This window comes from Anas platyrhynchos, chromosome 1 (assembly GCF_047663525.1).
Source record: "Anas platyrhynchos isolate ZD024472 breed Pekin duck chromosome 1, IASCAAS_PekinDuck_T2T, whole genome shotgun sequence".
Lineage (NCBI taxonomy): Eukaryota > Metazoa > Chordata > Aves > Anseriformes > Anatidae > Anas > Anas platyrhynchos.
In genome coordinates, this window is record NC_092587.1 from 83,906,100 (window position 1) to 83,919,968 (window position 13,869).

Consider the following 13,869-nt stretch of genomic DNA (forward strand, 5'->3'; position numbering starts at 1 on the left):
ATCGCATTTAAATGTTTCACTCTACGCCCTGTGAGCATCGTTGTTATCACCAGCAGGCAAGACCGGTCGAATAGTCATTACAGAAGCAACGGCGAAGGCAATATTTGACAGCTCGCAGTGAGCTTTCCAACCCGGTGACTAAAAACAGCCTCTGGGGCTGCCCCCTGCAAAATCCCCTCCTGCCCCATCCTCCGCTGGCACGTTTCCAAGGGGACTCCAAGTGTGACAGACCCAGTAGCTTTTTTGATCATTTGATCATTTTGGGTGGGGAGGAACAAAGCTGCTCAGGAGACCCCTGGACCTATCAAGCATCCTCGGAGGTGCCAAAGGGCCACGAGTCAGGTGCACACCTGCACCTCAGGAGTGATGGGGTTGTGCTCATCTTCTTTGAGCCACCAGTACCCTGCACGGTCTGAACAGCACGGGGTTTGGGGTTTGCTGTGCCTGGCAAATCCCAAGGTAGGAGCAGTTCCCAGACAGAGGCACGGTGCACACGGAGCCAGAGAGAAAGTCTTTTCTCTTGGCGCCGTAGCAAGCCCTAACGAGAAGCAGCCCACCCAAGCGTTTGAAGAATGAACTCACCAGGAGACTCCTCTGCTCTGATCAGCCTCCAACCATCTCATCTGCTTGTGAGGAGTAATAAGCCAGGGCATACGAGTTATTTTCGTGCACGCAGTTTGAGTAACCTCACACAGCGCTGCAGTGCAGCAGGGAGCCTGGAGGGCCCACAGAAATCCTCTCTGGCCCTTGGGGAAGATGTGGGAGTGGGGTAGGGACAAGGGGACAGAGTGCTCCACTTCCCAGGGCCCAAAAGTCTATTATTTTTGACATGGACACAGGTTAAAAATAATGCTGATGGGGGACCTGGTCCGAGCTCCCACCTGACCGCAGCCCAACATTTTTGGCAGAAGAAGGGAGAGCCCAGGCGCTCCACAAACCACATCCAAAGCAGCCCAGTGGAGCACAAGCACCGGCGTTGTTTGATGCACACACAGCGCACAGATGCCTTGCATTTAGTCGCCTTGTAGCATTCCTTCCAGAAATTTTCCAGAGATTCCTCTGTGCTCTGCCGTGAGGATGCAAATCATATCAGCTCGGCCTCAGCATGTTCCCTGGGGAGAAAAAAAGGCTTGTGCCTTGGAGTGAGACTCATCTTTTCAAAACATTGCTCCCAGGGGCAAAGGTGGCGATCGCCGCTGCTTTGTGACATATTTGCTGTGGGGCTTTTGCTTTCTGGTCCATAAAAAAAAAAAAAAAAAGCAAAAGTAACCAAGACGAGGCTTACTGTTGTTTTGTTGTTGGTGTTTTGTCATGGATTTGATTTTTGAGTCCTGACTCGGGTTGTCTTCGCACGACCTGCCTTCCCTAACGTTTCAGTCCCAGCGTTTTCAGCCCTGCTTTCTGCCGGAAGATGGCTAGATAAGGGTAATTTGTGATGGAAACTTTCTCCATTTCTAACTGAAACAGCTAACGATCTTTGACTGTTCACATAAAACACCTTCCGACAACTCGTCAGACATCTGGAGACAAGCAGCTGCTGGGGGAACCAGCCCAAAACACACATGTTTTGAATGATTTGACTGGCTGAAATGTTTTTTTTTTTTTGCCTCTTGGTCACCCCTGTTTTCCCCCCTTGGTTAGGCCATGTCAGATCCATGTTCTACATGGCCGCTGCTGGACAAAATCTTCCAGGAAAAAAGAGCAAGGAGACCTGGTTTCCTATCCAAAAAATAAATAAATAAATAAATAATAATAATAATTCTCCCCTCCCTCCTCATAAGGAAAGACAGAAATCCACCTCTCCTTTCTGTTTTAATGCTGCTTTGAAGAGAAAAGGGACGTTTTCAAGTTGTAGACGGAATGAAACAAGGTAATTTATGCTGGCAATTTGTGACGATGCTTTTGGAAGGCTTTAGGCCACTGTCTCAGCAAAACGCAGCCCCAGCACGCTCGTGCCCTACCTGGCAAACCGCAGCAAGGCAAGGCGAGGCCGAGGCACATTTCCCACACCACACCGCCGCTGAGTGCAGCCAGGGGAAGCTCCAGCAGCTCACCAGCCCAAAGGGATCTTCAGCTCAGTCAGCCCAAAAGGACCTAGAAGGGAATGAGCTGGATTTTTCACAGGATTTTTAGTAAGGTCTGATGGAAGATAATTCACAGACACTGCGTGTGGATACAGCGTTGTGGGCAGCACCCTTAATTTATTTTGGCTCTCTTTTGCATGATGAGCAGATGACACAGCAGACAGCTGCCTTGCAGAGCCATTTCTGACCGGTCATCAAGGTCTCCTCAGGATCCTTACCTCCAGGACAAGGCCTCAACACCCTTGTTTCACCCTTGAAACCATCCACCACTGAGCTGCTGGGCATCCCAAGCACACAAAGGTGGCCCCAACACCCTGCACAGACGTGAAGGAGAGAGGAGGAGGATGAGGATGGGAGCTGAAGCAGCTCACAGAAAGGGGGCACCTTGTTCCTGCAGCCCAGGAAACACCTGGCTCAGACTGGGAGCCCGGGTGTCCTGTGCATGCAGTGGGATATGGCTGGTTTCTCTCTCCTTTTCTCCCTCCCCCGCTCAGTACATTATCACCACCTGGGCTGCTAATAAAGGTTTTGTGTAGGCTGCACCTGGCCCTCTGGCTTTGTCCCCTTTTAGTTGTTGCGTGCTCTTTCAGAATTGCTGTTCTGAGTCAGAAAGGACACCAAGAGGGAGGCTATTTCCAGCCACCAGCCCTACTGTGTCAGAAACAGCCAGTCCTGTCCATCCTGGCTAAAACCCAAACAAAGCCACTCAAAAGCCTTCAACAGCTGACATCCCTGTAGCATCCCAGCTTCAGTGTAACCAGGAGGCCTCTGGTACTAAATGCTTACCCACTGGGCTGCAGCTCCCCTGGAGACTTGGCCTCTCTTCAGGGCCGTGGCTTGGCCACATTGGCCCTCGTACTTGCCAGCCCATGTGGTCCAAATGTGATCCCTTGGACAGACAGGACCTGCAACTCACTTCACCCCCTCCAGCTCGGTGTCCTGAATGATAAAGGAAGAAAATCAAATCAGAGTTACATGTTGTGTCTTTGCAGGGATCATTTCCTGATGCTATCAATGTTGTGGAGGTGCCTACTTGAACCCTAGCCAGCTTTTGCCTACATACAGCCCTAGGATAGCCCCAAACTTGGCCCTAGGGTCAGAGGTTCCCCTTCTCATTTTCTCTTGGTACTCGTCTGCCTCACCCAAAGCCATGTCCAAGCCTGCAGAGAGCCTTCACCTCCCAGGGGCTCTGCTGGTGGCATCTGGACCTGCCACCATGCAGGGCTCCGTATGACTCCTGCCCTGCACAGCAACAAGGCTGCCCATGACGTGCTGCTTTCTTGTAGGTTGTCTAAACTGGGGCCTGGGGCAGGCACCAAATTCATTACTGAGAAGCCAAGGTAGGAGGAAGTGAAAGCCACAAGGGCCATGACACCTGTTCGGCCTCTTTGTTTCTTTTGTCTCTCTCTCTCTCAGGAAACCTTGAGTTTCTATATTTGAGCACTGATTACCTCCTGAGTTCGTCCTTATCCTTGTTTGTGAAGTTTGACTGAATTCACACACTCCTGTGTACACAACAAGCTGCCCCAAGGCTGCCAGGGTGTTTGCACACCTGGCCAAGCTCCCCCCAGGCCACAGGGGCATGCACTCCTGGGTAGGAGGCGTGCAAGGCAAACACTGGGCTTTGCAATGCCGAAATGCAAGCAGACCTGTGGAGCCAGAAGGGATCTGCTGGCAGCACAGGCATGGCACAGGCACGTTATTTCGGCCCCCACACTGCTGTGCTTCTGCTTTGTCGCTGTGCCACAGGATCCCACGCACCTTGCCTGCCACCACGCTTCACATCCCACCACTCTCTCTGCTGCTCCCATGCCCTTCTGTGCCTGGAGAGTGGAGGAAGAAAAGGCAGGAAAGCTGCAGGGGGCATTTTCAGCTGAGCACAGAGAAGACAAGGCTTAAAGTCAGTCCAGCCTTGGAGCAGGTCCTCTTTGACCTGGTCAAAGGCACACGCCCCTGACAGAGCTTCCAAGGGCAGCAGATGAAAGGCCACCAGCGTGTCCTGCTCCTTCTTCCCATTGACATTTCAGTGGTCAGGCTGAGCTAGTCCTGATCTCTCTCTCCTTAGTGACATGTTCTCCCTTCTGAGATTTTCTGTCCTTTGCACACCACTATCACACTCATCCATACGGAGGCCTACTAAGAACCCATACCACATGGTGGGCCTGCCCAACATTTCTCTCCTCCATGTCAAACAGGTGAGAAGCTCCTTGTTAAAAGTGCTGCCCAAATGCTGCTCTGAGCTAGTATGTGGTCTCCAGCCCACAGAGCAAGCAGGTTGAAACAAGGCTGGGAGCTCACACCATAACACCAGAAGAAACGGGTGAATTTACTATTAAAACCCAACACCCAGGTGAGCGTGACCTTTAAAACGTTCTCAGTTGTGTGGAAACAGCCCCCTAGCAGCTTTTGACTAGCACACACTGCGGGAAGCAGAGGTGGGAAGCCGCTCTTCTCATATTTGACCTGTTATGGTCTACTCTTGAATTATCTTCTCTGTGCAGCCGTCTCCTAAACAGGCTTTGCCTTGAGACTTCCTTATGCTTGGCTGGGCTTCTTGAGGAGGAAGCACAGGAATCCGTGCAAGCCCGCGCTGCAGCGAGGAGCGTTTCGTAGCAGCTAGCTGGAAGGGACACAACGCCGTGTGACTATTTCAGTTTTCATTTCCTTCTCCTTACAGGTCTCCACTAACAAATTTAAAAAAAACGGGGTTAAAACTCTTTCTCCCCCCGGCTGAAAGGCAAATCGATTGACGCAGGGCGGCAGGGCGGGACGGCAACAAAATGGCGGCCGCCCAGCGCCCGGCCCGGGAGCGGGATGGGGCCGGCGCTGTCCGCGGTGCTGAGCGGGGCTTCTTCCCCTTGGGGGGCTCGATTAATGGGGGGGCTGACGAAGTGTGGAATAAAATTGCGATTGGATGTTGGAAATCGGGTTTAAGGCGTGGAATCGTGGATTGTAGAATATCCCCAGGTGGACCCACAAGGGTCATCGAGTCCAACTCCTGGCACCACATAGGTTTACCCAAAAATTCAGACTATAGGACCACGAGCACAGCCCAAAAGCTTCTTAAACTCCAACAGGTTTGGTTCCATGACTATGTCCCTGGAGACCCTGTTCCAGTGCCCAATGACTCTCTTGGTGAAGAATCCCTTCCTGATATCCAGCCTGAACTGCCCCTGATGCATGAGTTTCTCCACCTTGTACCAGCTCTGGGGTACCATCATCTTCCAACCCTACAGTCAGAAAATAACACCCAGTCATCTTGTGTGCTTCACAACATAATCCATGTTCCAAACCAAATTTTCTAAATGCTGCAGGAGAGGACCTCTTGCTGAACTCTACAGCAACCTGAAGTCTGGGGGGAAGCAGAGAGGCCGAGGAGTTTCAGAGAACCACTTCTGTAAGGACACACTGATAAGTGTCCTTACAACTTTCAGCAAGCCTGCCTCTTCACAGACACTACGAGAGTCCCTCCAGGCTGCCTCTGACCTGAAATTAATACAAATCATAAACTGAGACTTAAGGCAGAGGCAGCCCATTTATCATGGGCCCAAACAGGCACATGCAGCAGCTGAACAGGTGTGTGATACATACAAAATACAGCAAGGAGCAATAGAAAATGACTGAGGGATTTACTCGAAGAACACGGCAAGCATGCACAAGTAGAACAAGTCACTGCTCATTCATTCAAGCAAATAATCAGAGACAGAACAGAAAGGGGAAGGACTTATCTCAGCCTAAATACAGGCATTGAAATACCTGCTTCTTTTCTCTCTCTTAATTGTAGAGCCTGTGTTTCTCTGAAATGAGAAATAAAACCCCAAAGCTTTCTTCATTAGCAATATCTATTTAGGGTGAGCAGAACTGGTTTGCAGATAACATGACCTGTCCTAGAAAACTTCAGAGAATAAAGGTAATTGGCTAAATTAGGCAGGAATTAAATAAAAAGGTATATATGTCCACTTTTGCAGACAGGATCAGGGATCTGAACATTAGCCATTGCCTTGTTTTCTCTTTGTAAAATGAAACCTCTCTCTTGTACCAGCCTCATTGCTCAGTGCACGTTACACCAACCACCTTTCCCCTGTATGGATCAGGGGTGGATCATGGAAAGCAGGAGATGAGAAGAGGCAAACAGATGACATCAGAAGACTAGGATTCAAACAGACCATCATGGTTTTAAGCTTTGAGGCCAAGAAAGCTAAAACTCCAGTACCACTCTCCACCTCCTAGCATACATCTTCCTTTTCCTAGCACCAAAACTTCGTTGTAGAAAAAGAAAAAAGAAAAAAAAATACCTCTCAGGTATAAAAAATGGTTAAATGGTTGTCGAAACCTCCTCTGTAAAGCTATACTCACTTAAAGGTGTCCATGTGAAACTGTTTTAAGGAGCACATACCCATTTTTTAATACTGTGTAATAAGCAGAAAGCATGCACAATCACCTTTTCATTGTCATAAAGGAAAATGACTTCTTTAGCCATGTGAGTTTGTCAAGCTATCCTGATTGTACAAGCCATATTCAAAAGCGGGATGGTCATAAGTGGGCAACAAACACTACATGAACGTGTGAAACTCTGACCTCCATCAAGACACTTGTGAGGGGGCTCAGATGTCATCTTTTCATTCAGGAGGGTCCATCTGAAAGACTTTAATTCTGTATTGTCCATCAGGATGGTTTTTGGGGGTAGGGTGAGGACGCTTGACAGGATTGTTTACAAGTGCTAACCGGGGCTGGATGGGGGCTTACACATTTGCTAGCTGAAACTGGAGAAGGCCATTTGTATGTAGTTACTTGACCCCTCAAGCCGGTGCCACAAAATGAAGGGACATATCTTATATCATCTCTCCTTAGCCTATCCAGTTCCTCTCGTGTGACTTAAGCAAGTGGGGATGGCTCTGTTGCTCTGTAGTCGCAGCAACACCTCAACACCTGCAGCTGCTGGTCAGGACCTGTATTACCCCATGCTCTGCAGCGACACAGCAAACTCAATGCCCTCACCCACAAAACAACATCCTGAAAAAGCCCATGTACTCCCTCACATGGACAAGGCATTTATTCACTAACCTGTAAAACTGGAGTCAGACATGAGGATTTATGCAGTTCTTCCTACATCCCCTCTTACAGTACTGGAATAGAAGCCATATACTTTCATTCTCCTGCAGTTTACCTTGTACTCCGAGATTTAACATTAACATCGGCAGACCAGAATGCTCTCCAGCCAACTCCTATCGCAAGTTGCTGTTTTCTAACAATTTCCCCCATTACTAATGGGCTGAAGAGCAGTTTGTCATTGAAGCAGAACACCTTTCCTTCCAAACATTGTCAGAAAAAAATATTAAACACTTCCATCTTTTTGAATCTCTATTAAGAGACTTACTTCCAAACAATAAAAGTGTGCGTGCCTTCAGTACAGTAAGTTTTGTTCCAAAAATGAAATATCTTTCTATTATCTTCAAGGAAAATACTTCTTTAATGTGGGAATATAGCTATTTGGCTATCTAATATGTTATTCCTAAAGAATTTTCCCCATTTGAAAGCTTATTCTTTATCCACAGAGTTTTCTTCCCATCTGTTTTACTCACAATTTCCTCCTGTTGGGATATTAGGCTTTTAGAAACATGCCACAACATATCAAATCACAGTTTCACTGTTTCACATCCTGAACTTGGAAACACATTTCCAAACCAGCTTCCAGACCCCTGCACCCCTGCTCTCCAAACCAGTCTCATGAACCAGTCTCGTTTGCACAGTCCCCACTTCTCAGCACTGACTGAGTAAAGAGACTCAGTCAGACTTAATTTATAGAACAAGTCTTATGAGGAGCAGCTGAGGGAGCTGGGGTTGTTTAGCTTGGAGAAAAGAAGGCTCAGGAGAGACTTTACAGTACTTTGCAATTACCTTAAAGGAGGTTGTAGTGAGGTGGGGATCAGGCTCTTCTCCCAAGCACCAAGTGATGGCCTCAAGTTGCACCAGGGGACATTTAGGTTCGATGTTAGGAGAAAATTATTTACTGAAAGGGTTGTGTGACATTGGAACAAGCTGCCCAGGGAAATGGTTGAGTCACCATCCCTGGAGGTCTTCAAGAAACCTGTAGATGTAGAACTTAGCAGCATGGTTTAGTGGTGGACTTGTTAGTATTAGGTTAAAGGTCGTACTAGATGATCTTCAAGGTCTTTTCTAAACTGAGTAATAGGTGAAAATGGCTAGGAGAATGGGTTAAACATAATTGAAAGATGTGAGTCTTTCCCCTTTGATAAAGCTATGGTCTCTGAGTCAGACTTAGCCCCTGAACGCTGCTCCTGTCATCACAGCAGGGCTTCCTGGCACGTACACAGAAGTGAAGGAAAAAGAAAAAAAGGCAGAAACAAGCAGGTCACCAGACTTTAGGGAAGACTGGATGTCAGAGAGCGCATAGACATCTCTTCCCTGAAAGTGACTTCTCCGCCCTGTTCCCTGCAGACCTTGGGCTGAAATGGCTCCCAACACCCAGCTTGACACGAAATGGCGGAGACTCAAGCAATCTGCAAGAACGGACCATGAGACAGAAAGAAATGTTTGCAAAGAAAGTGGGTTTGAAAGAAAATTCCTGGTGTTTTTGTCTGATTTCTGACTGCTTGAGATAAGATTCTTCTTGACCCTTGTCAGCGTAGATTTCTGAGCCAGCCACTCTGGGATTTCTTCATAGTCACTGGAGACAAATTGTCATTTTAGAGTCTGAGTTTGGACCCCGGCTAACCTGAAACCAGAGCCTCAGAGAGCAAAATGCCCCAGCCAGGCTGTGCAACCCGGCTGCCTGTTCTCACAGTGACTCCCCGGGCTCAGGATGCACACTGTGTGAAATGCCATAAGCAACTTATTTTAGGTGGCTGCACATCAGGAAGCCTCGGCCAAAATAAACGCCAAGGTTTGTTCCAGTGCATCTAGATTCTAGAAAAGAATTTTTATAAATGATCTTTCATGAAAGAAAAATATTGTTGCAGGCCTGTGCAATATTTCACCCTGATTTTTCAAAGAAAATGTGATCTTCACTTCGGAGCATAAGTACTACATTAGCCTGAATACCAGTCAGAGCTACATTTTGCTGTCCTTATCACCTACGACAGGAATATCAAAGTAACATCTGGGAGCAAGGCTACAACTGGTACCTACCTGAAGAAAAATTAAAGTAGCAACAATGTAATAAAAGTAAGATTTTAGTTCTTTGAAAATATCTTCAGTAATAGGTTCCCTTGACCTTTAAAACATTTTTTTTTATTTTTTTTAGAACACTTATATAGCAGTTACACCTTATTTTTAAGTGCTTCAGTTCTCTGCTGCTCTGTACTGCGAGAACGAAGATTTGGTTAAAGTCTCGATAATTTGCCAGCACTCTGGCATGTCTGGATTCTCAAGAATCCATCGCTACGGAAATAAAAAGGAAATTAAACCACTAGAAAAATAAAAAAAGTATGTTAGGTTGCCATGGAGCCTGATTAACCAGAGCAGGGAAATGTGGAGGTAAGATTCTTACTTTATGCTTAATTCACTCCATTATGCAGTGGCTATGGCAGGAGATTCAAGGGCCCCGTGCCACCACTCCGCACTCACCTGAGCACCAAACCCTCTCCAAAACCCACCAAGCACCCAGGTCCCCTCCTCAGGAACCAGACCGAGTGCTGCCAGCTTCTAGGCAGCTCTGGGCACCTGAACTTCACGTTTCTTTTTGCAGATTTAGCCATTTATTCAGCCTGTTTCAAACAGCCCCGTGAGCCAGTACTATTACATCGCAGCCTATTTTTGATCTATTACAACTGCAGCAACGGAAGGCCTCCTCTGAGATGGCCCCTCTCACAAATTACACATCGTAATTTATTAAGCATGCCTGGAACAGCCTTGGGAATCATCAAGAAATTAAACTGTTTTTCTGCCATTTTCCACTATTCAAGTACAGACTAATATAATGACTTACGACAGGACTACTACTTTTCAATGAAGTCTGTGAGCCAGAGTTTTTGTCAGCTATGGATGTGCACTCTTTGATAACAAGTGGGTATTATAATACTGCAAGAAAAGTCAAAGGATCTCCGAGATGGACTGGAGCTCCTCTCACTGCTCATTCTTTATGAGCAATAAGTCAGGCAGTGGGGGCCTTCAAACTAAAAGCAGCTGGTCTGGAATTAAAAGTCATAACTTTACAAGCTATTTTGCACTTAGGGACAAGACCAGTTCCATCAAATACAACATTGGTAGCTAATGAACTCTCATTTCTGAATTACTTTTTGTCTTCCTTTTTCTTTTTTTAACTAAATGCATGTTTTGAATTTCAATTTTCTATTTCAGTGAATCTGGATTTTCAGCAGTTAAAACAAAAAATCAGGTTCTGGTCACACAAAACAAAAAGCCTAGAGTACCAAAGGGCAGGGTTGACACCATAACTGCTGAGGCCAGCCAGGTTTGTAGCACACGATAACAGAGCAGGGTGTTAATCACCATGATTTTGTATTGCAGTTGAGTAGTGCAAGAAATTACAAACCAACCAGGAGGGTCTGCAACGAGTACCTGCATGTGAACATGGGCACAGTGTGGCCCCCTGCGAGTCTCACTGGCACGTTGCTTCCATTGCAAAAGTCAGATGTGCCTGTAAGAACACATATCATGCAGCTCTACCTCAAAACTACAATTCCCCAATTCATCTCTGTGCTTTAAGTTACCATATCCTTCTATTCTATTTCTGAAATGAGTGAAACAAATGCCCCAGTACCCCCAGCCTTCCCTCTCTGCCCCAGCAATATGCAGGGCTTCCAAAATATACACTCCTGGCCCTGTCAGCAAGCCACTGGGTTACCTAACCGTGCTGCTTCCTCTCCTCAGGGCTCGTTTTTTTGTCCGTGAAATGGTAGTAAACAGGAATCCTCCTGTCACAGAAGTGCTGCGAGGAAGGAGGGGAATGGCCAGTGTAAAGTGTCCATATACTCAGCTAGAATATTTCTCCCTGTTCAAAGCTTCCTCCCATTCAAAACAGACACCATTTTTTTAATATATATATATTTTTTTTTACAAGTATTCCTCCGGAGTAACTCCATGAATTTGATCCTGAAGGCACAGCCCCATGTGCAGGCATTGCTTCCTCGGGTTGAGCAGAGCTGCAGAGACACCTTCCAGGGCAGGCAGCAAGGCAGGAGCCCCGGGCACATGGGTCTGCCAGGCTGTTAGCAAATCCATCCTGCTGTTTGATGAACCCCCTTGGGAGCAGGAGAGTGGGACTGATGGCAGGCTCTCTTCCCAAAAATAGCTTACTTCCCCCTGGTATTGAGGAAAGCTGCCTGGGAGGAGAAAGCAGAAGGCGGCTGCTCGTGAAGTCTATAAAAACTACATCAGCCCTGGCAATTATTCAGTACTACACACCATTTGGGGAGCCCCAGATGAACAGTAAAACAGCCCGGCAGATGACATGATGACTACCAGATGTAACAGCAAGAGCAGTTCAGTCATGCTGCTAAGTCCTGCCCCTGGGATACTCCTCACTGCAGTATTTTAGGTGGAGGGGTGCAGAGGAAAGGACTGAGGAACTGCTGTTAAGCACAGTGGCAGAATATAGGCTTCGTCTGCTGTCTGTACCTTGCATTTGAAAAAAATAAAAATCCCAAAATAACCTGTGTCCTGTACCTTTGTGGACATCATACTGACATTGTTTCTAAGCCACCTGCAGGTTTCAAAGTGCCCACAGCAACCTCAGGCACACTTCAGTATGCGAGAACAACTCAAAACAATGAGTGCTGCTGTCATTTGCAGGCATTACACCACACTTGTAGGTCGGTGAGCTCGTGAACAATGAAGTCGAGTTGCTCTGTCCTTCTGCTTTGTCGGGGTTTGACCACAGGATTCAGACAAACTGTTTTTCTAATACCACCAAATGCAAAGCGCTACATCTGGAAGCCAGGAGCACAGATGTTGTCAATACCAGATGGGAGACGGAGCTTTGAAAAGCAGCAGATGGACTCTGAGCTCGCTGCAAACAACTGCCAGCAAGAGCACTCGGCATGCCATAACGCTACGGTAAAAACAGCAAGCACAATTTGGGGATGCAAGCACCAAGAAGTTGAGAAGTAATGTTAGCACTATTTCTTTTCCATGGCTACGTGGAGCACTGGGCTAGCCACTGGTGAGGGTTCATTAGATACAGAGAAACAACAGAGCTCCCAAAGAAAAGGTTTCCAGCTTCCAAATCCGATACATGCAGTATCAGGCTTCAAGGGCTCATTTTCCTCAGTTCGTCCAAGAGCTGAAGGGATTAGTGGGTAGCACGAGACAGCCTGGGACGTTTCAGCCTTGTCAATAAGGAAGCAGCAATCCCCAGGTCACAGATTCTCGGGAACCCATCGCTACAGAAATAATGTCATTCTCAGCGAGGGCTACAACCAAATATTAGAACAGCTTCTCAGAGCACACGCTAAATTTAAGGCAAGTGCTTTAGAAAGATTGAATGACTTTCCAGGAGTTACACTGAGATATAGCTTTCAGAGTAAGTAATTCAGATAAGGGAGATATAGCGGGTGGAGAAGGGAATTGCTGCAGGTGGCGAGTTGACTCCAAAGGGAGAAGAGTGCCCAAAATGAGACCCATTCGTGGGTGCAATTCACGTGCTTCACATCCTACATGCTCAGAAGCCTTGCTTTGCAGTGTGAAGGCAGCAACCGAAGCAGAAGGCTCACATTGCAACCGTTCCCTTGCAAGGAAGGCAATTTTCCCTTTGCCTGGCGTACGATCAGTATAATCTGTAGGTTTCACCCTTTTCTGAAGCAGTTTTGCTGTCCCAGCACCATACAAGTCGGATAGAGAACAAAGCCAACACATTTCGGGGATGGCAGTGAATGGGCACGGAGTGTCCCCTGCACAACTTAGCAGCCGTGAAGACTCAGTACAACATTTTTCTGGATTAACTAGCCTAAGCAACTGGTTCCTGCTGGATTATTGAACCCCCCATCTGAGAGCAAACGTGGTAACGCTGCAGCAGATAGCAGAGCTTCCCTTCATTTACATAAGCGAACTACCAGCTTCCATCTAGCAGCTGCTTTGCACATGGCTCTTGGCAAGGCTCTGTTTTTCCAGCACGATGACTCAACTCCTTCCTACTAGGAAAATTACTAAGGTTTGGGAGGTTAACTGCTCCCTCCACTAGGCAGCCTTGCCCAGAGGATACGGAGCTTATCTTCTTATCGCTGAACCAAACCCGACAGATTACAGCACTGTTACTACGGCAAGACATGTCTGGTACATCTAACACCCACACTCGAGTGGTGCATTGCATCCTTTGATACATCTCCCTCCTTAGTGGCTGCATAAATGCAAACCCTATTTTACTGCTGAAGACAGCAACCACCCCTGTTCAGTGTGTTAGGGCACTAAATCTAGTAAATATGTAGTGAGCAACATTCAAAATAAGCAGGCACACAGTCTGGTTCTCCTACAGAAGCATCTGCTCTGTCTGTAGGAGGACACATCGAGCGCTGACTTCAAAATATTAAAGCCAACAGGAGCCACCATCACAGGAGGCAGGCAGGAAACAATTGCATCCGCCAGAACAGCAGTGACAATTTGGAGGACCAGTCTTCTCAATCCTCCTGCTCCCCGTCACAAAACAGAGCTCATCTTGCTCAGCAGGGGTGAGGCTGGGTTCTGGCAGTACCACCAAACAGGATGCTTTTTTCCACTGACCATGCAGCAGCAAGAGGGTAGAGCAGTTCACTTCTTCATTTATTATCAGTTTTCACCCTGCTGGAGGTTCCTCGTGGAACCGAAAGCGTGA

At 47.3% G+C, this 13,869-nt stretch overlaps 1 long non-coding RNA gene across 1 annotated transcript; it reads right to left on the reverse strand.

Moving 5' to 3' along the window:
• Positions 1-796: 796 nt before the first annotated feature.
• On the reverse strand, positions 797-2,609 carry LOC140003460 (uncharacterized). Its single transcript, XR_011812173.1, has 3 exons — positions 2,303-2,609; positions 1,962-2,094; positions 797-1,719 (listed from the first exon to the last, which is right to left on the reverse strand). It is a non-coding gene; the product is annotated as an uncharacterized lncRNA (long non-coding RNA).
• Between the last annotated feature and the right edge of the window lie 11,260 nt (positions 2,610-13,869).